The sequence below is a fragment of the Chrysochloris asiatica genome, unplaced genomic scaffold (genome assembly GCF_000296735.1).
Source record: "Chrysochloris asiatica unplaced genomic scaffold, ChrAsi1.0 scaffold00011, whole genome shotgun sequence".
Classification (NCBI taxonomy): Eukaryota; Metazoa; Chordata; class Mammalia; order Afrosoricida; family Chrysochloridae; genus Chrysochloris; species Chrysochloris asiatica.
In genome coordinates this window covers 1,677,276-1,702,156 of record NW_006408529.1, presented here as the reverse complement: position 1 = coordinate 1,702,156, position 24,881 = coordinate 1,677,276, and positions in this window count along the sequence as shown.

The window sequence follows — 24,881 nt, the reverse complement described above, 5'->3', positions numbered from 1 at the left end:
GGGCTTTTTTTTTTTTTTTTTTTTTTTTGATATGTTGTTGAATTCTATTGGCTAGAATTTTGTTGAGAATTTTTGCATCAGTGTTCATGCTGGTTATTGGTCTATAATTTTCTTTTGTAGTGATGTTCTTCCCTGGTTTTGGTATGAGGGTTATGCTTGCTTCATAAAATGTATTAGGAAGTTTACCACTCTTTTCTATATTTTGGAATATCTTAAACAGAATGTTGTTTAAGTGCCTTTGAGTCAAATGTTAAGTGCCTTTGAGTCAATTCTGACCCATAGCGACCCTGTATAGGGTTTCCAAGGAGCAGCTGGTGAGTTTGAAACGCCGACCTTGCAGTTCAGATGGCTTTGCAGTCTGGCGCATTAACCCACAGTGCCACACCAGGATTCCTTAAATAGAATAGGTGTCAGCTATTCTCTAAATGTTTGGTAAAATTCACCAGTTATGCTATCTGGACCAGGACTTTTTTTGGTTAGAAGTTATTTTGATGACCTGATCTATTTCTTCCTTTGTTATAAGTCTGTTCAAGTTTTCTACTTTACTTTGTGCAAGTTTAGGCAGATTGTGTTCTTCTAAAACTGCATCCATGTCCTCTAGATTTTCAAATTTGTTGGAGTATAGTCCTTAGAGTACTCTACTATTATCTTTTTTATTTCCGGTGGTTCTGTTGTAGTGTGTCTCCCCATGTGATCTCTTATTCGTGTTATTTGTTTCTTCCCCCTCTTTTCTTTTGTTAGGTTTGCCAGAGGTTTGCCCATTTTATTAATCTTTTCATAGAACCATCTTCTAGTCGTTGATTTTCTTTATTATTTTTCTGTTTGCTATATCATTTATTTCTGCTCTAAGCTTTTTTATTTATTTTCTTCTGGTGGCAGTGGCTTTATTTTGCTGTTCTTTTCCTTATTATTAGAGATGTTATGTTAGTATGATGATTTTGGTTCTTTCTTCTTTTTGTATGTGATTTTATTACAATAAATTGTCCTCTCAGCATTGTTTTGTTGTGTCCCAAAGGCTTTGGTATGTTGTGGTTTCATTTTTGTTCATTTCTAGGAATTTTTAAATTTTGCCTTTTATTTGTTCTACTACCCAGTAGTTTTTAAGCAGGGTGTTATTCCGTTTCAATATATATGATTTTGTTTCCTTGATCTCCCTATTGTTGATTTCTAATTTTATAGCATTGTGGTCTGAGAAGATGATAATATTTTGATGTTTATATATATATATATACTTTGTGGCCTAACCCATGGTCTATTCTGGATAATGATCCATGTACATTAGAAAAGAATGTATATTGTGCTGCTGTTGGGTTGAATGCTCTGTTAACATCTATGAGGTCAATGTTAAGTCTCCCTCTCCAGGAGCATGATATATTCTTTCATTTTTTTTAAGTCTCTTTTGGTTTCTTGTAGTTGTATTTTGTAGTTTTCTTTATATAGGTCTTTGGTTTCTGTAATATGTCTTGGTAATTTTCTTTTGGGGGTCTATCCTTCCTGGGGTTCATTCAGTTTCTTGGATGCTTATCTTCTCGTCGTTCAAGATGTTAGGGAAGTTTTGTTCCAGCAGCTTTTCAACTATCTCTTCTGTAGGTTTGTTGTTTTTTTCCCCCCTTCCTGTTCTGGAATTCCAATCAGCCTAGATTTATACCTCTTATTTGTTGTCCCACATGAATCTTCGGCTTTATTCAGATTTTTAAATTATTTTTTTCTGCTTGTTTTTCAGTATTAACATTATTGAGAGATTAGTCTTCCAGTTCGTTGATTTTGGCTTCCATCGCTTCAGTTCTCTTCCTTTACCCTTTCAGTGTGTTGTCCATTTCTGATATTTTGGCATTAATTGTCTGGATGCCTTTCTACAAGGTCTTTATTATTTCAAATTTTGATTTCGGTTTCCTGTTCCTGCAGTACTTTTTTGACTACTTCCTTGTTTTCTTTGGCTTTTCTGTGGACAATTTGGATGTACCTCAATATTATTCTATTAAATTACCCTTTAGCCAATTCCAGAACCTCTTCATCCTCTAATAACAATCCTAGCTCTTCCTCTTGGTCATTTGTCTGAGCTACTTCATCTTGCTTCTGCATATGACAGACATTTTCTGTGGCACTGTAGGTTAATGTGCTAGACTGCAAAGTCAGTTTGAACTGCAAGGCTGGTGGTTCAAGCTCACCAGTCACTCCTTGGAAACTCTCTACAGGGTCACTGTGGGTCAGAACTGACTCAAGAGCACTTCACAACAACAACATTTAGGCATTGAGGTGCTGTTTTTTTGTGTGTGTTAACTAGAATGTATAACGGTGTGTTCTTAAGCACACTCTGAATTGTCTTCTGCTGGGTGTGATCAGGATATGGGCTTCTCTGTTCACTGTTACTATGGCTCTCTTTAGAGTGTGTTTAACAGGTGTTGGCTATACATGCTGTTCTGATATATAGCCTTTTGGCTCTTGCCTTTTCGTTGGGGTTTTACAGGGTACAAATGTAGCTTGTCTGTATGGCCAGAGTTGCTGTCTCTTGTTAGGAGACTCATGAATAAAAATGCCTGCCAGAGTAGGAGGAGGGACAAATTCAGTACTGAATCCCAAAGTCAATCTTCGTAAAAAACAACCAAAGATTATCCTTCAGAGCCGACTGAAACTTCTGGATGTTTCCTGTTTCAGCAGTGGGAAAATCCTTGCCTTGGGAATGACCATCACTTCGGAACTTAGGATGTCAATGTCAACTGTTTTGTACATCACAAACCCTGTGGGCATAATGATGGACCTTCTCTGGAGCGTGCACTCCCACCAATATGAAGGTACCCAAGCTGGACATAGAGGGTGTGGCAGGAGAGAGCAACCAAAAAAGCTGAAGTAAAGAAAAAATTAAGGAGAAAGACCTTCACACCTCTATTTCCATAAATCACTGGGTGGTTTCCACATTGAAGATAGAATAGCTGTTGTCCGCACCCTCTGTCCTCCACAAAGGATGTGGTCTTTTGTGTTTCCCAGTTCAAAAGTCACTCCATTTATTGTTGCCCCTTCAGCTCTCTCTGCCAGTAAACCCTTGAAACATTGCCCTTTTACTTTATAATAAATTTAGAATTCCAGGACTGTCCCAGCAATCTGTTTTGCCCAATTTTCCATGCCTTCACCAAGGAGACTATGCTCGGTCTCTCTGCTTAGTCCCCTGATGACATTTCTGTTGTCACATAGCTTTATAAGATGTTACAAAATTTAAGTAAGGGGTTTAACACTACAGGGGGTAAATCTTCGAACAATAAGAAAAATGAGCCACTTGATCAGGTTCTTTCCCTTTCTCCCTCAGATGAAATTTCCTGAGAGGCATCATTTACTTATACAGCCTCTAGAGAGTTATAACAGAATCCTTATGGTGCTGTATGTAAGCACTAGGCTGCTAATTGCCAGGTCAACAGTTTAAGCCCATCAGGTGCTCCTCAGGAGAAAGATGAGGCTTGCTGCTCCAGTAAAGATATACAACCTCAGAAGCCCTGTAAAGAGTATTAATAAGCATTGATTAAATGGCAATGATTTTGAATTTTGATAGAGTTATAGTCTACAAGATTAACTATTGTCTTGCTGATGTTACATATTGGTTCTCCCTGCTCCCTTGCCTCATTCCCTTTTACACTCACTTCTTTTCCCTTGAGATTGTATGTCCTAATATTCCTAAGGTTCTGAATTTGGTAAACCTAATAAAATAGGCAGATAAAGAGAGAGGACTCATTCATGTGGCTCATTAACTACAGAAGCATGTTTACTCAACTCCTTTCACTGAGGTTCAAGAAAGAAGGTAGAAGAAGAAGAGAAGGATGGAGAGAAAATCAAGAAAGAATGAAATTAAAAATAAATTTAACACCCCCTCCATACACAAAATAGACATGGATGGGCAACTTGGACATTGGCTACCCAAAACCAGGGGACTACAAAGGCAAGAAATGACTGGCTTACAAGCTTTCAAGAGGGAACCTAGATCCAGAGGGTGTGGAGGAAGGTAGAATCTCCTCTGAGTAATATCTAATCTGTCTAGGCGGGGCTGATGAAATGAAATGCAGATAGGTCTCTTGTGATACAATAGTGAATAATTGTTATCAAGACTGACTGTGAGGGTTGGAAATGTAAAGGTAGATGTTTTGTAGCAAGGAGGGTAGTGATTAACTTTGCAGTCTAGGAGTGGAGGTCCCTGTAACCATCAAGGGAGAAGATTGGAGAGCAGACCCCTACCCAGAGAAGCAGTGATGCCTGAGATGAAGGCAGAGACAATGATGTGGAGAGATGGAGCAGCTGTGGACTTTAGACACTGATGACTGGAGGCAGGCTTGTAGTGTATACCCTTTGGTTGGTTGATGATGCATGGAGGGAATTGTAACCATGGCAATGAAATGATATATGATAGGATGAATGTAAAACCAGTGTTCTCCCATGTAAACTATCACATAATTAACAATAAAACACTTTTAAAATAATAAAATAAAATAAATTTAAATGCTGAAAAATCAAAAAAGATTTTGCTTATTTTGTACTTCAATATTTTTTTCTGTGTGTTTCATTTTGAACAGATTCTGTTATGTCTTCAAATTCACTATTCTTTTTTTTTTTTTTCTACTGGATAATGGAAGTTCTATCGTAGTCCTGGTGTGGTGCTGTGGGTTAAATGCGATAGACTTCAAAGTTGTTTTGAACTGCAAAGTTGGTGGTTCAAGCTCATCAGTCATTTCTTGGAAACCCTCTACAAGGTTACTGTGGGTAAGAACCAACTCAACGGCACTTAACAAAAACAAAACATCAGAGTCCTGATGTGGCACTGTAGGATAAGCACTGGGTTACTAACCTCAGGTTGGTGGTTTAAACCCACCAGCTAATTATGACTATAAAAATGTGGTACTCTAATATAGATATAAAATGAGCTGTCTCAGAAGCAGGAAAGTGATATCACTACCATCACAGAAGAAGACCCAGGAGTGGATCAAATCTCTCAGATCCTGAAATCTCTTACACATTGAACCTCCTCAACCTAGGGAGTCCTGGTGTGGTGCTGTGCGTCAATATGTCAGACTGCAAAGTCATTTGAACGGCAAGGTTGGTGGTTCAATCTCACCAGCTGCTCCATTGAAACCCTATACAGAGTTGCTATGGGTAGAAAACGATTTGACAGCACTTAACAACAACAACAACAACCTAGGGACAGAAAGCTGTAATGCCAGAGGAGTGGTAGAAGAGAAGCAGTAGCAGGGCCAGGTGCCAAAGTATTAGACTGAGGCGTGGGCTTCCCAGGCCACAAAGCAAGTAAGGATGAGTGACTTTAGGCAGAAGACTTGTTTGCAGAGGGAAGCTAGTTTTGCTGACACAAAGAATTAAAGTTGACTGTCTTCAGGCTGAAGTTTGTGATGGAGTGGTATGCCCTGTGGGTATTTACCAGCAGTCATAAAAGAGTTTTGTAACATTGCCTGGGCAATGGGTGTGAGAGGAGTAAATGAGTGCAAGGAGAAAGCCTGGGTCTTATGCTAATGGCCTTTCTTCTTCATAATAGAGTACAACAGAACTTGGAAATAAGTGTCTTTTAACAGTATTCAGCTTTCTATTCTACTAGTCCTTTGACTTTCATCACTAAACCTATAATCAACTTGAGGTAGACCTATTTTCCAATAGAATAAGCACTGTGCCATCTTCATGAAGTGTTCTTTTTAAAAATCAACACTTATTGGCTGGATATTCTTTACGAATTTCTAGTGGGAAGCACACACTTTTTCCAGAGAATGCATTAAAATTATTCAGAGCTATCTGCTAAGTAAATTCACTTTGAACCCAACAGTGTAGCAACACTGTCCAACGGAGACGCTCAGAAAGATTTATCAATCATCCCAATTTGCCTGGGAGTGAGGAGTTTCAGAGATGTGGAACTTTCAGGCTTTTTTTTTTGATAAAATTTTATTTATTTATTTTGTTGTTGTAGTTGATAATATACATAGCAAAGTATACACCAATTCATCAGTTTCTGTATGTGCAATTCAGTGACACTAATTACATTCTTCAGTGGCATATCAAGGTATACATCCTCCTTTTCTGAGTTGTTCTTCCTCCATTAAAATAACCTCTCTGGCCCCTAAGTTTCCTATCTAATATCTACAGTTGTTGTTGTCAATTTTATACCATATACATGGATCTTGAAAGAGCCCAATACTTAAGGCAGACATACACCAATAGCTAAGCTGAATTATTGTTTGGTTTAAAGATTTCAGAGGATATATTTGGTTTAACATTTAAAGATTATCTCAAGTCAATAGTTTCAGGGGATCATTCAGTCTGCATGGCTCCCAATTTGATCAAAGATTTTCTGTAGAATCTTTGAACAATATGCTCAGTAATGGTAAGTGGGCACCCTCCAGTACATCTTGTCTAATAGCAAAGAAAGCAATGGTGAATAGAGACAAATAAAAATATGTTCCATATCCCATCTTACTCCTCACTCTCTTTTTTCCTCTATTGTTCCAGAAAAAAACAGATACTAATTGTGTTGCTTAAATTGGTTTCTTATTGTAGTCTCCATTTCATTTTTGACAATTTCCAATTTTCCTAGATTAATATTTTGTACATTCCATAATCTGATTATTAATCAATGTTTACAGATATTTCTCTTTATTTTAAGTTGTGCCCATCAGCAAATGAAGGTACCAAGGTTTTTAATCCATTCCCATCATTACGGTTAATTCTACTTTGAGGAAGCCGCTCTTCCCCAATCACATTTTGAATTCTTTCCGACCTGAGGGGCTCAACATGGTGTTCTTCATCACATTTCAATATTCAGTAACCTGGTGCTGACACTGTTCCACTGCTATCAAAAAGGAAATGGTCAATGTTTAAACATTTCAAAAGGAATCATATGATCAAGAGCCAATGATCCTAAAGGAAGAAGTCCAAGGTGCTTTGAAGGAATTGGCAAAGAACAAGGCACCAGGAATTGATGGAATAAAATTGAAATTTTTCAACAAAGTGAGGCAGCACTGGAGGTACTCACTCATCTGTGCCAGGAAATTTGGAAGATAACTATCTGGCCAACTGATTTGAATAAATCCATGTTTATGCTCACTCCAAAGAAAGATGTCCCAACAGAATGTGAAATCATCAGACAATATCTTTAATTTTCCATGTGTGTAAAATTTTAATAAAGGTAATACAGAAACAGTTGCAACCATACATTGACAGAGAACTTGCAGAGGTTCAAGTCAGATTCAGAAGAAGCCATGGAATGAGGGATATCATTGCTGACATCAAATGAATCTTGGCTGAAAGCTGAGAATACCAGAAAGATGTTTACCTGTGCTTTATTGACTATGCAAAGGCTTTTGATTGTGTGGATCATGACAAGCTATGGACAACACTGCAAAGAATTAGTATTCCAAAACACTTAATTGTGCTCATGAGGAACCTGTAAATAGGCAGTTTTTCAAACAGAACAAGGAAAGACTGAATGGTTTAAAATTAGGAAAACTGTGCACCAAGGTTGTATTCTTTCACCATTCTTACTCAATCTGTATGCTGAACAAATAATCATAGAAGCTGGGTTATATGAAGAAAAATGTGGCATCAGGATTGGAAGAAGACTCATTAACAGCCTAAGCTTTTCAGATGATACAAGGTTGCTTGCTGAAAGTGAAGAGGACTTAAAATACTCACTGATGAAGATCAGTGACTACAGCCTTCATAAGGTTTATATCTCAATGTAAAGAAAGCAAAAAATAATCACCACTGGACCAATAAACAATACCCACATCAGTGAAGAACAGAATGAAGTTGTATAAAACTTCATTTTGCTAGATCAGCCATCAGCACACATAGAAACAGCAGTCAGGAAATCATAAGATGTATTGTATTGGGCAAATCTGCTGCACAAGACATATTTAAAGTGTTGAAGACAAAGATGTCAGTTTGAGGACTAAAGTGTACCTCAACCAAGCCTTGGTATTTTTAGTAACTTCATATGCATGTGAAAGTTGGAGACTGAATAAAGAAGACCATAGAAAAATTGATGCATTTGAGCCTTGGTGTTGGAAAATATTGAAAGTACCATGGACTGGCAAAAGAACAAACAAATCTGTGTTGGAAGCAGAGTTCTCCTTGAAATTCAGGATGGCTAGACTTCACATCTCATACTTTGGACATATTATTAGGATGTACCAGTCATTGGAGATGGATAATATGTTTGGTAAAGTGGAGGGTCAAAGAAAAAGAGGAAGACCCCCAATGAGATGGACTGGCCCAGTGGTGGCAGCAATGGGTTCAATGACTGTGAGGTTGGTCCAGGACCAGCTAGTGCTCCATTCTGTTGTGCATAGGGTTGCTATGAGTCAATACAGAGTTAATGGCACCTACCAACAACAACAACATATTAAAAAGTGCTTATTTCCCATTTTTCTCTTAGACTGGTGTTTCCAGTAACCCTGTGATATTAGCAACCACACTCTTAGCTTACAATAATTTTTCCAACTGTACCACAGTGATTGTTTCCCCTGGCTCATGCTGTTACTGTTTAGACCTAAGAAACTTGTCTTTAGTATGCAATTCACCATAGGTATTAATCTGAGAGCACATAGTGGGGAGAGCAATCTAGAGCCATTGTGTAGCCACATGATGCCAACATATTATTCTTCATGGTTCCTGTCTTTGCCCTTCGTACAGAATGGATTTTGTTACAGCTAACCAGACACTGCTTACCTATGCTTGGCACTAACAAATTAGAACTGAAGCTTCACTCTGTTCCATAGTGCTGGCTTCTGCAGCTCTGTCTCAATAAAAACAGTTACTCTCCTGTGAGCAAAGTTGTCATAAACTGCAGTCATTGATTGTTAAGGTCAAAACTTCACCTGGCCTAAATTTAAAACCATCCACCCAGACCACAGTAATTAACAATGAGCCAACCACAAAACTGTAGAAACAAAGTCGATCCACACAAAATAACCTGCTGTAAAGAGCCAATGTATAAATACACACAAGTCCAGAAAAACACTGCAGGCAACTTTGTTCCATGATTTCCTTCCATCTGCTTCTCTAGTCTCATGCCCAAGATGCAGATCCTATCATGCTCCTTAATTGAATATGTCTCTCAAAAAAACTGCAATTTCACCCTAGTACCTGTCAATATGATGCTTACTGTTTGGAGGAACAAAGCAGATCCTAGCAAAAAAGGATGCAAAAACATTTTTGTGACCTCAAAAAATAATGAGAAAGTATTTCTTAAAAAACATCCCAAGCTCTTGTGGTCTTAGGGAAGTGAGGAATGGACTGCATCTTGATTAAATATTTTGTAAGACAACAGTAAAGTTGTCAAGGTAAGTTTTGAAAAATACCAACTTAAAATCAGCTTCCTTGAAGAAAGTTGTAATTTGAATATTTAAACATTTTCTTTGTATTGAAGATACAACTCTAGGCATACACAAATGACTATATCTGTCTTTTGTTCATTTAAAAAATGAAAATCTGAGTTCAAATGAGAACAATTTAGTTGGCTTAATGTGAATTTATTTCAGTAACCAGAAAAGAAAGGGAAGTTAATCTAGATGAAGACGACTGACCTGAAATGTAACATCTCTTGATATGATGAGCAACCAGAAGGGTCATCAAGACACAGAAGTTAATGGAGCAGTGATTTACAAGACAGTGAAAATGGAAAAATGCCAGAAATATAACAGGAAACACTCTCATCCCTTTAGGTTTTGGGGCAAGGAAGAACTACATTGCAATGTTTCATAATGCTGAAATGAGAAAATTCCAGAGTTAATATCTTTAAATAATAGTTTTGTCTCTACTAATTTGAAGTCAATTTTTATCTGTTTTGCATTGTTTTTGTTTTATGGGCTTTACTAAGGGTTGATATGTACAGCATAATCTTCCATAATCTGAAGCAATAGCTATATGCATGATGTTGTCATGTTGTTGTTTGTTGTTGTCAGGTGCCATCGAGTCGGAACCGACTCATAGCGACCCCATGCACAGCAGAACGAAACAATGCTCGATCCTGGGCCAACCTCACCACTGCTGCCACCCCCGAGTCCATCAATGATGCCACCTGGCCGATCCATCTCGTTGGAGGTCTTCCTCTTTTTCTCTGACCCTCCACCCTACCCAGCATGACATCCTTCTCCAACGATTGTTTCCTCCGGACTACATGTCCAAAGTAGGAGAGACGAAGCTTAGCCATCCTGGCCTCCAAGGAGCACTCTGGCTGCACTTCTTCCAAAACAGATCTATTGGTTCTTTTGGCAGTCCATGGCACCCTCAGTATTCTCCTCCAACACCACAACTCAAAGGCATCAATTCTTCTACGATCCTCTTTATTCACTGTCCAGCTTTCGCATCCATATGAGGCTATTGAAAACACAATGGCCTGGGTCAGGCGCACCCTAGTCCTCAAGCTGACATCTCTGCTCTTCAATACTTTAAAAAGTTCCTGTGCAGCAGATTTGCCCAGTGCAATACGTCGTCTGATCTCTTGACTGCTACTTCCGCGAGTGTTGATAGTTGATCCAAGAAGAATGAAGTCCTTGACAACTTCAATCCTTTCTCCATTGATAAGAATGTTGTTTATTGGTCCAGTGGTGAGGATTTTTGTTTTCTTGACATTGAGATGCAATCCATATCGAAGGCTGTGCTCTTTAATCTTCATAAGTAAATGTTTCAAGTCCTCTTCACTTTCAGCGATCAAGGTTGTATCATCTGCATATCGCAGGTTGTTAATGAGTCTTCCTCCAATCCTGATGCCACGTTTTTCTTCATAGAACCCAGCTTCTCGTATTATTTGCTCAGCATACAGGTTGAATAAGTATGGTGAAAGAATACAACCCTGTCTCACACCTTTCCCAATTTTAAAACTTTCAGTGTTCCCATGTTCTGTTTGAACAACTGCTTCTTGGTCTAGGTACAGATTTCTTAGAAGTACAATTAAGTGTTCTGGAATACTCATACTTCTCAATGTTGTCCATAGCTTGTCATGATCCACACAATCGAAAGCCTTTGCGTAGTCAATAAAGCACAGGTAAACATCCTTCTGATATTCTCTGCTTTCAGCCAAGATCCATCGGACATCAGCAATGATATCTCTCGTTCCACATATGCATGATAAGTGTTCATATTTCCACGAAACAGCTGATTCAGCAATTATACTAAATAAGAATATTTTTCATATGTTTTCGTAATAACATAAATATTGTTAGGGAGATCTCAACATTGCATCCTATAGGTAAAAATTATTGAAGTCACTTTAAGATAATTAATTTTCTATTTGAGTGCATAGGAACTAGTGAAACAAAATATTTAATTGCTCTCAATCTTAAAATCTTAACTGATACACCTCTGCTGTTGTTGTTAGGTGCCATCGAGTCTGCACCGACTCACAGCGACCTTGTGCACAACAGAATGAAACCCTGCCTGATCCTGGGCCAATCTCATTACTGTTGCCACGCTCAAGTCCATCAATGCTGCCACTTGGCCAATCCATCTCGTTGGGCGTCTTTCTCTTTTTCTCTGACCCTCCACCTTACCAAACATGATATGGTTCTCCAGTGACTGGTCCCTCCTGACAATATGTCCAAAGTATGGGAGAAGAAGTTTGGCTATCTTGACCTCCAAGGAGCCATCTTGGCCTCCAATAGATCCTAAAGTGGATCTATTGGTGCTTTTGGCAGTCCATGGCACTTTTAATATTCTCCTCCAACACCGTAACTCAAATGCATCAATTCTTCTATGGCCTTCCTTATTAACTGTCCAGTTTTCACATGCATATGAGGTTATTGAAAATACCATGACTCGGGTCAGGCACACCTTAGTCTTCAAGCTTACATCTTTGCTCTTCAACACTTTTAAAAGGTCTTGTGCAGCAGATTTGCCTATTTCAATATGGCAATTGACTGCAGCTTCCATGCGTATTGATTGTTGATCCAAGAAGAATACACCTCTACAATGCCTTAAATGTTATTTCACTAAATATTAATTAATTATTTAGAATATTTTTTTGCTATACTTAAATGATGACATGCCAGGGTTCTAGATGTATGTGAGGTAAAACTTGTAAGTACCTGGAACTGTGGTGCTGTGGGCTAATGCATCAGACTGTAGTCATTTGAACTGCAAGGTCAGTGGTTCAAACTCACCAACTGCTCCTTGGAAAGTCTATGCAGGGCCACTATGGGTCAAAATTGACTCTACAGCAATTAACAACAACCTTAAATTAGCTGTCTATGAAACATGTATATTTAGTATTATTTGTCTTTTAGGCTTTCATAGCATGGAAGGTGGAGTCTTGGTGTGGTGCTATGGGTTAATACTCTGGACTGCAAAGTCAGTTTGAACTGCAAGGTTGGCAGTTCTCACCAACCAGGCCTCAGAAACCCTATACAGGGTCGCTATGGGTTGGAACTGACTTGACGGCACTTAACAACAACAACAACAGCATGGAGGTCAATTGAAAGAATGTACAATACATTTTCTAGGAAGAAGCCACTGTAGAATGGGAAATAGTATTGTTGTTGTTGTTAGGTACAATCAAGTTGCTTCCAGCTCATAGTGATCCTTTACAGAGCTTTGGAGGAGTGGCTGGTGAGTTTGAACTGCCGACCTTGTGGTTCAAACTGGCCCTGAGATAGAGTGCTTATCCTATAGCACCACACCAGGTAAGAAAAAATTGTTGAGAAAAAATGCTATTAATAAAGAAAAAAATATCAAATTCCTGTTTCACAACAATGTACAATCAACTTCAGGGAGATTTAAGACACAGATGTGGAAAGGAACATTTTTAAACTTTAAAAATAAAATATAGAGTAATACCATGCTGTGAGGAAAAGATTTGTTAAGTAAGATACAAAAAATTAAGATTTATATTTTTAACAGATAACACTGCCATCCAGCTGATGCAACTCTTAGTGACCCTGTATAGATTTTCTGAGATTGTAAAACTTTGCTAGAGCAGAAAGTGTCCTCTTTCTCCTGCAGGGTTACTGGTAGGTTTAAACTGCCTACCAGTTCACTGCTTTAAAAAAGTATAACATGTATATTTTTGTTACTGTTAGGTAGATTCCCACTCACAGAGACCCTATATGGCAGAATAGAACTCTCCCATAGGATTTCCAAGGCTATAATCTCTGCGGAAGCAAACTGCCACATATTTCTTTCTCAAAGCAACTGGTATATTCAAACCATCAACCTTTTGTTTAGCAACTGAGCACTTAACCACTGAGACACCAAATCTCCTTCACAACACTTATATTGTTGTTTAGTGTCTTTAAGTCAATTCTGACTCATAGCCACCCTGTATAGGGTTCCCTTGGAGTGGCTGGTGAGCTTCAACTGTGGACTGCCAAAAACAAAAATCTGTACTGAAAGAAGTACAGCCAGAATGCTCCTTAGAAGCCAGGATAACCAGACTTTGTCTCTCATACTTTGGACATATTGTCAGGAGCATCCATTCACTAGAGAAGGACATCATGCTTGGGAGGTCATCCAAAAAAAGATACCCAATGAAATGGATTGGCATGGTGGTAGCAGGAATGTGCACAAGGGTAGTAATGATTGTGAGGTTGGCACAGGACCAGGCAATGTTTCATTCTGCTGTACATATGATCGTATGAGTTGGTACTGACTTGATGGCACTTAACAACAACAAATAAAATTGACCATTTTGAATCTGGCAATCATATGGTTTACTAGGCTGGAATGATAAATTGAAGAGGAATGGCATTACTTTCATCATCAAAAAGAACATTTCAAGGTATATCTTGAATTATAAAATTTTCTGTGATAGAATAATATCCATAAACTGACAATGAGGACAAGATAATACCAATATTATTCATATTTATGCACCAACCATTAAAGCCAGTGATGATGAAATTGAAGAAGTCTATCAATTTCTTCAGTCTTTAACTGGCAAACATGCAATCAAAATGTATTGATAATCACTCATCATTGGAATGCAAAAGTTAGAAACAAAAGGGAATGATTAGTAGTTAAAAAATAGAATCTTGGTGGTAGAAACAATGCTGGAGATCACATGATAGAATTTTGCAAAACCTATGACTTCTTCACTGCCAATATATTTTTCATACAACATAAAAGACTACAATATACATAGACCTCACCAAATGGCAAACAAAGAAATCAAATTGACTGCATCTGTGGGAAAAGGAGGTGAAAAGATCCATATCATCATCCAAAACCAGGCCAGTGGCAGAGTATGGAACAGGCCATCAATTGCTCATATGCAAGTTAAGGCTGAAGTGAAGAAAATTAAAACAAGTCCATGAGAGCCAAAATTTGACCTTGAACATATCCCACCTGAATTTAGAGATTATCTCAAGAACAGATTTAATGCATTAGACAATAATGACCAAAGACCAGAAATGTTGTGGGATGATATCAAGAACATAATATGGGAAGAAAATAAAAGGTCATTAAGAAAACAAGAAAGAAGGAAAAGACCAAAATAAATGTCAGAAGAGACTCTGAAACTTGCTGTTCAGTGCAGAGATGCTAAAGCAAATGAAAGAAATGAGGATGTAAACAAGCAGAACAGAACGTTTCAAGGGGAAGCTCTAGGAGACACAGTCAAGTATTATAATGAAATGAGCAAAGTTGAAAACCAAAAGGGAAGAACACACTCAGCATTTCTCAACTTGAAATAACTGAAGAAATTCTATGAGCAAAATAATGAAGGATGCAGAAAACAACAAAATAAAAAGGCAAGAAGACAGAGTCATATACCCTATGATGCAAAAATACCCTAGCCCATGCCCCTCATGTGGAAACACTTCACTGTCCAGACAGTCTCCATTGGAGACAACTGTCTATGTCCTTCATCAATTAGTTCCCCAGTTGGCAAACCATCAATTTTATTTTATTTTCTGTAATAAACTAATGTCTTTTGGATTGGGTCCTGGTTGATTTTTCAGTCTCTTGGCAACTTTGTACACAGAAGGCTTTTTTTCCCTTCTGGGCTTAAATCTCAACAGGAGATGATACAATCTTGCTTAGTGAAAGTTAAGAAGACTTGAAATACTTAATGATGAAGACCAAATATCACAGTCTTCAGTATGAGTTGCACCTCAATGTAAACAAAAATTCATACCACTTTGTCCATAAATAATATGATAAATGGATAAATATGACAAATAAAGATTGAAGTTGTCATAGACTTCATTTTGCTTGCATCTGCTATCTACATTCACAGAAACAGCAGTAATGAAATCAAAAGACATATTGCATGAGGCAAATGTGCTGCACAAGCCTCTTTAAAGTGTTCAGGAGTAAAGATGTAATTTTTTCAGTAGCTTCATATGCATGTGAAAGTTGAACAATGAATGTGGAATACCACGGTAGCATTTGAATTATGGTGTTAGAGAAGAATATTAAAAGTGCCAAGGACTGCTAGAAGAAAAAACAAATCTGTGTTGGATGAAGTACAGTCAGAATGCACCTTAGAAACTAGGATAGTAAAACTTTGAATCTCATACTTTGGACATGTTATCAGGAAAGACCAGGAGAAAGGCATCATGCTTGGTTTAGTGGAGCCTCAGTGAAACATAGGAAGACCCCAACAAAACGGAATGGCACAGTGGCAGTACCAATGGGGCTCAAGCTTAACAATGATTGGGAGGATGGTGCAGGATTGGATAATGTTTCATTCTAATGTGCATTATGTCACTACTAGCAGGAAATACCTTGACAGCACCTAATAACAACAACTATAAAATACGTTGGATTTGGGGGTTTGTTTTCCCTTACAATGACTGCAAGAGAAAAGGTAATCTTGAAATTTCTAGCACAATCCAATTGTATTTTAAGCTTAATGGAAGAAAGAGCGGAATGTTGAGCATATTTTATGATCTCAGCAACGTAGAACAGCCATGGTAAACTGGCAACCCATAGCCTGATAAGGACCGCAGTCCTGTTTGACTAGGCTATGCCATAAAGCTGGCCCACAAAGTGCTTTTTAAAAACCAGGTTCCTTAAATATATATGTTTTTAAAAAAATAACACATACAATCCTGGTTTCTTCCTTTTTTTGCAAAACCCAAAGATCTGGCACCAATGCAGCTACAGTTGCACAGGACAAAGATAGGTGGAGCTGAATGTTGCTGGCTCCCTGCCTGCAGCACTGCCTGCTCTAATATTGCCCTGGAGCGCCAGTTGTCATTTCCCACAGAGGACCCTTTTTATTATGCCAGAAAAAAAATCTTAGTGTATCACCTGATCCACTTGTTTTTGTTACCTGTTTGCTTCTTATAAGTATAAAAATGTATAACACGTGATCAGAGTCACTAATATATTCAGTGGCAAATCCAAAGGCACCTCGGAAAAAAGGCCCAGGGATCTACATCAGTAAAAATAGTCAGCCATTGAAAACTCTGGCACGATTTTAGTTTTACATGTATGGAGTCACTATGAGTTGAATTGACTGAAGGGCAGATATTTTATTTTTTATAAAACCTCTCATTAAGTACATATGCTGGTGGTGATGGTTGTGTGCCAATGAGTTGGTTCTGACATATAGATACCCTATGTAGGGCTTCCGAGTCTGTAAATCTTTACAGGAGTAAATCTTCTTTCTCCTGTGGAGTGGCTGGTAGATTCGAGCTATCGACCTTGCGGTTTGCAGAGTAGCTTGTAATCCATTATGCTACCAGGTTCCTTAAATATATATGTAATAATAAATACTGAAAAGAATTTGGAATTAATAAGAATTGGGGAAAAATGAATGAAATATTTTTTATTGTTGCCTCTAAGTTATTGCATGATGAATTTTCTGAGATACATAATGGTGGTTGTTGTTAAGTGCCATCTAGTCAGTTCTGACACATTGTTGTTGTTGCTATGTGCCGTGGAGTCGATTTCGACTCATAGCGACCCTGTACAGGGTTTCCGAGGCTGTAAATCTTTACGGGAGCAGAAACATCTTTCTCCAGCGGAACAGCTGGTAGTTTTGAACTGCTGACCTTGAGGTTCACAGCCCAATTCATAACCACTATGCTACCATAGCGACCCTGTATAGGGTTTCCGAGGAGCAGTTAGTGAGCTTGAATCACTGACCTTGCAGTTCAAACGGCTTTGCAGTCTGGCACATTAACCCACAGTGCCATAGTGGTGGTTATGTGCTGTGGAGTTGGTTCCAACTTGTGGTAACCCTGTATAGGGTTTTGGAGGCTGTGAATCTTTATGCCAGCAGAAAGTCTCATCTTTCTCCCATGGAACTGCTGGTAGTTTCTAACTGGTGACCATGAGATTAGCAGCCCAATCTGTAGCCACTATACACTACCAGAGCACCCCAGATTAACATCCTGGAGGAAATGGTGTCTGTTCTCAGGTCTAAAACTCCATTTTGAAACAGAAGTAATCTCTGCATTAATAATGTAGCCTGTCATTCTTGAATGAACTCTCCACTTTACCTTAAGAAAACTGACCTGGTCAGCAATTTCAATAAGAGATGTAATATTGCTTGCTCAAGGGTTTTACGTGCTGTTTAGGAAACCAGATCCAACCAGAAACTGACTAAAAATGAACTTTACAATAACACATGTCCTTCCTCACGTCTTGCAGAGAATCTCTCATGATTGTGTTAAGGCTGGTGGTGGTGGTTGTGTGCCGGAGAGTTGGGTCGAACTCGTAACAACTCTGTATTGGGTTTCTGAGGCTGTAAGTCTTTACTGGACGAAAAAGCCTCATCTTTCTGCCATGGAACAGCTGGTAGTTTCAAACTGCTGATCTTGAAGTTAGCAGTCTGACTCATAACCACTAAGTTACCAGAGCTCCTAAACTAGATGTAACCAATTTAAAGATTATTTTATAATTTAAAACAAATGCAAAAGTGATTTATGTAATCTCCGATCAATCAATTTTACTCACACATTTCTGTAAACTTTAGTTAAATTATGTCAGCCAATCACTGAATGTTTACTAAGATTCTTGTATTTCTTATGAAAACTCCCTTAATTGTTTCCTCCTTGGGTCACATAACTTTGTGATTTCCAAATTGCTAATTGCTTTGTCTCTCAACAAAAGTTCCTTAAATTTGCTTTAAACAAGACACTGCCATTTTGTTCTACAACAAAGGCTACACAGCACTATGTAAAACTTGTTACATAGTCAAACCAAAATATTCTTCTATGCTGCTATTTCAGTTTATAACAGAGGCTTCAACTAGTCTCCTAGAATCATTTTCTGCTGCAACATCCAAATTTTTTCAGCTCCTGTCACAGGAAAGCTTCAACCATATTTCCCTAATCACATTGAACATTTTAAACTCATCACTCATTACATGAGACATTCTTTTTGCAAAAATAAAAACAACAAATAAAAACAAAAAACAAAAATGTATTTCCTTCTGTTTCTGTATTTCAAGTCCACAGTTAAGTCCTCTATGAAGCTTTTTTCTGACTTCATCTGAGTATAGAACAGTTCTCTGATCTTTTCTTACATGGTCAATAGTTCCTATTGTCACTTACAGTATCATTTGTTATTGTTGTTAGGTACAATCAAGTTGGCACTGACTCAGAACAACCCTAATGCACAACAGAATGAAACACTGCCCAGTCCTGCACCAACCTCAAAATCCTTTATATGCTTCAGCCCATTCTTACTGCCACTGTGCAAATTCGTCTCTTTGGGGGTCTTTTTCTTGTTCTCCAATCCTCCACTTTACCAAACATGACACCATTCTCCAGTAACTGGTCCCTCCTAATAATATGTCCAAAATATGAGATACAAAGTCTGACCATCCTGGTTTCAAGGAGCACTCTGGCTGTACTTCTTCCAGGACAGATTTGTTTCTTCTTTTGGCAGTCCATGGTACTTTTCATATTCTCCTCCAACACCATAACTCAAATGCATCGATTCTTTTGTGGACTTACTTATTCACTGCACAACTTTCACATGCATATGAGGTCATTGAAAATACCATGGATTGTATCAGGTGCGCCTTAGTCCTCAAACTGACATCTTTGCTCTTGAACACATTAAAGAGGTCTTCTGCAGCAGATTTTCCTAATGCACTATGTCTTCTGATTTCTTGACTACTACTTCCATGAGTGTTGATGGTTGATCATGCATAAATGAAGTCTTTGACAACATCAGTCTTTTCTACACTTATATGGATGTTGTTTATTGGTCCAGTGGTGAACATTTTTGTTTTGTTTACATTGAGGTACAACCAAACACTGTGGTCTTTGATCTTCATCAGTAAGTATTTTAAGTCCTCTTCACTTTCAGCAACAAGGTTGTATAATCTGAATATCGCAGGTTGGTAATGAGTCTTCCTTCAATCCTGATGCCGCATTCTTCTCCATATAATCCAGTTTCTTGGATTATGTGCTTAGCATACAGATTGAATAAATAAGGTGAAAGAATACAACCCTTGTGTACACCTTTTCTAATTTTAAGCCATTCAGTATTCACTTGTTCTGTTTGAACAACTATCTATATTGGTCTATGCACAGGTTCCTCATGTGCATAATTAAATATTCCAGAATACTTACTCTCTGTAAAGTTGTCCATCGCTTGTCATGATCCACACAATCAAAAGCATTTACATATTCAATAAAGCACAGGCAAACATCTAACTGCATGGCACTCAACAACGACAAAAATATCATTATGATAGTCTCCATTTTCAGCCAGTATTCATCTGATGTCAACCTTCCTTCATTGACATTCTTGTCTGAATTCCACTTGCCCTCTGGCAGTTCTTTACCAAAGTAGAGTTACAGCCATTTTTTTTTTTAATTATCTTTTGTAAAATTTAACTTACATGAGATAATAATGATATTTTCCAATGATTTCCACATTCCAGCGGATCACCTCTCTTTGGAATGGGCACAATATGAATCTCTTCCCACCAATTGACCAAATTACTTGACATAGATGACTGAGTGCCTCCAGTGCTGACTAAGTCTGTTGAAAGATTTCAATTTGTATTCCATCAATTCCCTGTGCCTTCAATGCACCTTAAACTTCTTCCTACAGTATCATTGGTTCTTGATTATATGCTTCCTCTTGAAATTGTTGAACATCAACCATTTCCTTTGGTACAGTTACTGTGCATTCCTTCCATGTTCTTCTGATGTTTTCAGCATCATTCAATATTTTGCCCATAGAATCCTTCAATATTTCAAGTCAAGGCTTGAATTTTTTCTTCAATTCCCTCAGCTTAAGAAATGTAGAGCATTTTGGTTTTCTAACTCCAGGTCTTTGTATATTTCAATATATTTGACTTTGTCTTCTTAAGCCGGCCTTTGAAATTTCTGTTCAGCTTTTTTCTTCCATTAGCTTTAATATCTCTATAATGGAGAGCAAGTTCCAGGGTCTCTTCTGACAACCATTTTTGTCTTTTCCTTCTTTCTTGTCTTTTTAATGACCTTTTGCTTTTTACCTGTATAACATTCTTGATGTCATCCCACAATTCTTCTGGTCTTTGGTCTTTAGTTTTTAATACATCAAATCTATTCGTCAGATGATTTCTAAATTCAGGTGGGACATAGTCACAGTCATATTTTGGCTCTTATGAACTTGTTTTCATTTTCTTCAGCATCAGTCTGAACTTTGTCAGTTGCCATCGAGTCGGAACCAACTCATAGCAACCCCATGCACAGCAGAACGAAACAATGTCCGATCCTGGGCCAACCTCACTACCGCTGCCACACTTGATGTCATCAATGATGAACTTACATATGATTAATTGATGATCTGTTCCATAGTCTGTCCCTGGTCTGGTTTTGGCTGATTATATGGAGCTTTTCTACCATCTCTTTCCCCAGATGTATTCAGTTTGATTTCTGTGTATTCCATCTGGTGATGTCCATGTGTATAGTCATCTTTTACATTTTTTTAAAAAGGTACATGCAATGAAGAAGTCATTGGTCTTGCAAAATGTTATAATGCAATCTCCAGTATCATTTTATTACGAATGCCATGTCTTCCTCTTTTTCCAACCTTTGCATTCTAAACACCAGTAATTATCAATACATCTTGATTGCATGTTTGATTAATTTAAGAATGAAGAAGTTTGTAGAAATGTTTAATTTCATAATCACTGGCTTTAGTGGTTGGTGGGTAAATTTTAATGATAGTTGTATTATATGGTCTTCCTTGTAAGCATATGAATATTATCCTATCACAGAAACGTTGTACTTCAAGATAGTTCTTGACATGTTCTTTTTGATGATGAATGTGATGCTATTCCTCTTCAACTATTTATTCCTGGCATAGTGAACCATGTGATTGTCAGATTCAATATGGCCAATTCATCTCACTATGTTAAGTGCCCTCAAGTCAGTTCCAACTCATAGTGACCCTGTATAGAATTTCTGATGAGCAGGTGGCGGGTTTTAACTGCTGACCTGTGGTTCACAGACCAGTGCTGACCCTACAGCACCTTCCAGGAGCTTCAGCTCACTAACACCTAGAATATTAATGTTTATGCATTCCATTTCATTTTTGACAATTTCCCATTTTCCTATATTCATACTTCATACATTCCATGTTCCAATTATGAATGAATGTTTACAGCTGTTTGTCTTCATTTTGAGTTGTTCCCTACAGCAAATGAAGGTCCTGGAGGCTTTATTCCATTTGGGTCATCACATTCAACTCTACTTTGAGGAGGCAGCTCTTCCCCAGTCATATTTTGAGTACCTTGCAACCTGAGGGGCTCATCTTCTGGCACTTTATGTGAAAATACTCTGGTGCTCATTATCAGGCTTCTTTAATATTCTAATGTTGTCTGATAGTGTTCCACTGCTATTCATAAGGTTTTTGGTGACCAAATATTTGGAAGTAGTCTATCACTCCTTCTTCCCAGTCTGTCTTCATCTGAAAGCTCACCTGTAATCTGTCCACCATGGTCACCCTGCTAGTATTTAAATACTGGTGATACAACTTCCAGAATCATAGCCACCACAATATGACAAACTGACAGACAAGTGGTTATATTGTATCATATTTTTACATAAATAATGTATATGATTTTTGTGTTTTTTTTCAAACCATGCAATCCCCTAGTGTGTTCTTTTCCTATGCATGCAATGCATATTACATGTGTGTGTTTTATGTGGGTGAATTAGGTTACTGTTATTGTTAAGTGCTTTCAAGTCAGTTCTGATCCATAACAACCCTGTATAGGGTTTCTGAGGAGTGGCTGATAAGTGTGAACTGTATATTTTGTGGTTGAAACAACTTTGTAATCCAGAGTCATACACATTAAATTCAGTGCTTACCACTAGCCACATGGGTAATCTATTTGTGCGTGTCTCTGCCCAAATCTTATAGACCTTATAGAGCTCTTTCTTTCTAGTATAGAAATGAATTATCTAGAATATAATGTTGCTGCTGTCGTTGTTAAGTGCCATCAAATTAATTCTGACTTATAGCGACTCCTGTATAGGATTCCCGAGGAGCAGCTGGTGACGTTGAAACTCTGACCTTGTGTTTCAAACCAACCTTTCTGTCCAGTGCTTTATACCACAGTACCACACCAGGACTCAATATAGTAGACAACCCAAAATATTAAATGGAAGACAATAGATCAATCAATATTATTCTATACACTATGCTTACGAGGTATGATGTGTCATCCAGTCCATACCGACTCATAGTGAACCTTACTTTTCCAAGGATCAGCTGGTAGGTTTGAACTGCTGATGATGTTGTAGTTAGCAGTTTAGTGCTTATCTAATAGTGGCACATCAGAACTCCTTATGAAGTATGGTGGCAATGGTGGTGTGCTATTGAGTTGGTTCTGACTCATTGCAAACATGTACAGGATTTCTGAGACTGTAAATATTTATAGAAGTAAAAAGCTTTGTCTTTCTCCTGAAGATTGGCTCATGGATTTGAATGACTGACCTTGGAGTTGGCAGTCCAGCACACAACTTACTACACTACCAGGGTTCCCTTAAACATATCATGAAAGTTGTTTTTTTCATTAAATGATAATGTTCATTTGTTTCTTCTTTAGGAAATACACAAGCAATTTTTTTAAATAGTGAAGTGAAATGTAAACATTTCAATTCTATGATTTCCAGACAAACTAAGTAAATTTCATTGTACTTGAATTTCAATAAATATTTGTTCTAATTCTCCTAAACTCTCATTAAAGGCTTATAATTTTATAAAATTATGCTGAACATACTACTGAGTGTGAATTAGATGATATCTTACCACCATATTCAATGGTTTTAAGAATTCACTCTCCAAGTAAAACACACAGCAGTACATACATCAACATTTAAAGTTCTTACCAAATCACTTGGGGATGCAATTTAAAGGATTGGTTTCTGTACATATTCCTGCCACTCCTGGTACTTCCTCCTTTCCAGGAAATTAATTTACTTTCTAAACTCAGATAACTGGTCATGAGTTATCTCTCCATCCCTTGTTAGTGCCTGATGACTCCACTGACTTCTCTTTAATAGCTGAGTGTGTTTGAGTTTTCTCAAGGTACACTTAACAGAGAATTTATCTGGTTATCAGTGAGAATGATAAGGAGCAGAATGATAAAAAGCTACTAAGAATTACAATTTGTATTTGACCTTAATGACCTAACTGAATGTTTTCTTTCTGTCCATATCATCAGAGCCTTAGCAGGCTGTATCTTTAAATGGAAATGCCTTGATACACTTAAAATTTACTACTAAGCAATCTTCAAAAGTGTCACTTTTAGGTAATAATATCAAAAGAAAGGAAAAATTAAAAAGTTTTATTCAATTCTCAATGTCTGCCTATCTGCATGGAAACATTTTGGTCACATTTCATAGCACTCAGGAATTCATCATACTACAGCCTCACTGGAACATGACAGATGCCTTGTTAATTAACATTTTTTCTTGAGAGTGGGTTCCAAAATTTATAAATATAGTAGGCAAGAAGAATGCTATGTGTGACTTCAAAAGACAAAGATTATCACTATGTGGGCCAGAAGCAGTAAAAATAGCATCTATGTTGCATGAACTAGAGTATGATCCCTGGCAATTATCCCAGGGTAAATTTCTTTAGGCTGACCCTAGTCAAAACATAAAGGAACTCAAAACGTGAAGCATCTGTTATCTAAAAAAATAAAAAAAGAAAGAAAGTAACAAAAAAAGAAAATAACCTCATTTCACCAAATGTGGCAACAGTACTAGTGAATGATTTACACTCAAGTGTCTTATCATCTGGAATCCCATGCTGCATACCAATGACAATGAAAGGGAAAAAGCAAAATAGTAATCATCATTCCTCCTTACAAGTTATGGAGTTTTAAATAGCATGCCTGTTTGAACCTCTGACCTTGCAGTTACCCTCTTAGTCTATGTACAAATTCTTCACAAGTACAATTAAGAGTTCTGGAATACCCATTATTTGCAATGTTGTCCATAGTTAGTTATGATTCACACAGTTGATTGTTTTTGCATAGTCAGTAAATCATCAGTAAATGTCTTTCTGATACTCTCTGTATTCACCCAAGATCCATATGACATCAGCAATAATTTCCCTTATTCCATGTCCTTTTCTGAATCCACCTTGAATTTCTGGCAACTCATGTATTGCAGCAATGAGTTTTGATGATAATTTTTAAATTATCGTCTACATTTTACCTGTATGTGATTTTAATTATATTGTTGAATTATCTCTGCATTTCATGTGTCACCTTTCTTTTTAAAGGGCACAAATATGAATCATGTCCAATCAATTGACCAGGTGGCTGTCTTCCAATATCTTGGCATAGACAAATAACGGCCGCCAGTGCTATATCATTCCTTCTAGTCATTTTAGCTTCTCTATGTTCAACCATTTCAAGAGATACCATATGAACAAGAGCCAATGATACTCAGAGAGGAAGTCCAAAGTGCATTGAAAGAAGTGGCAAAGAACAA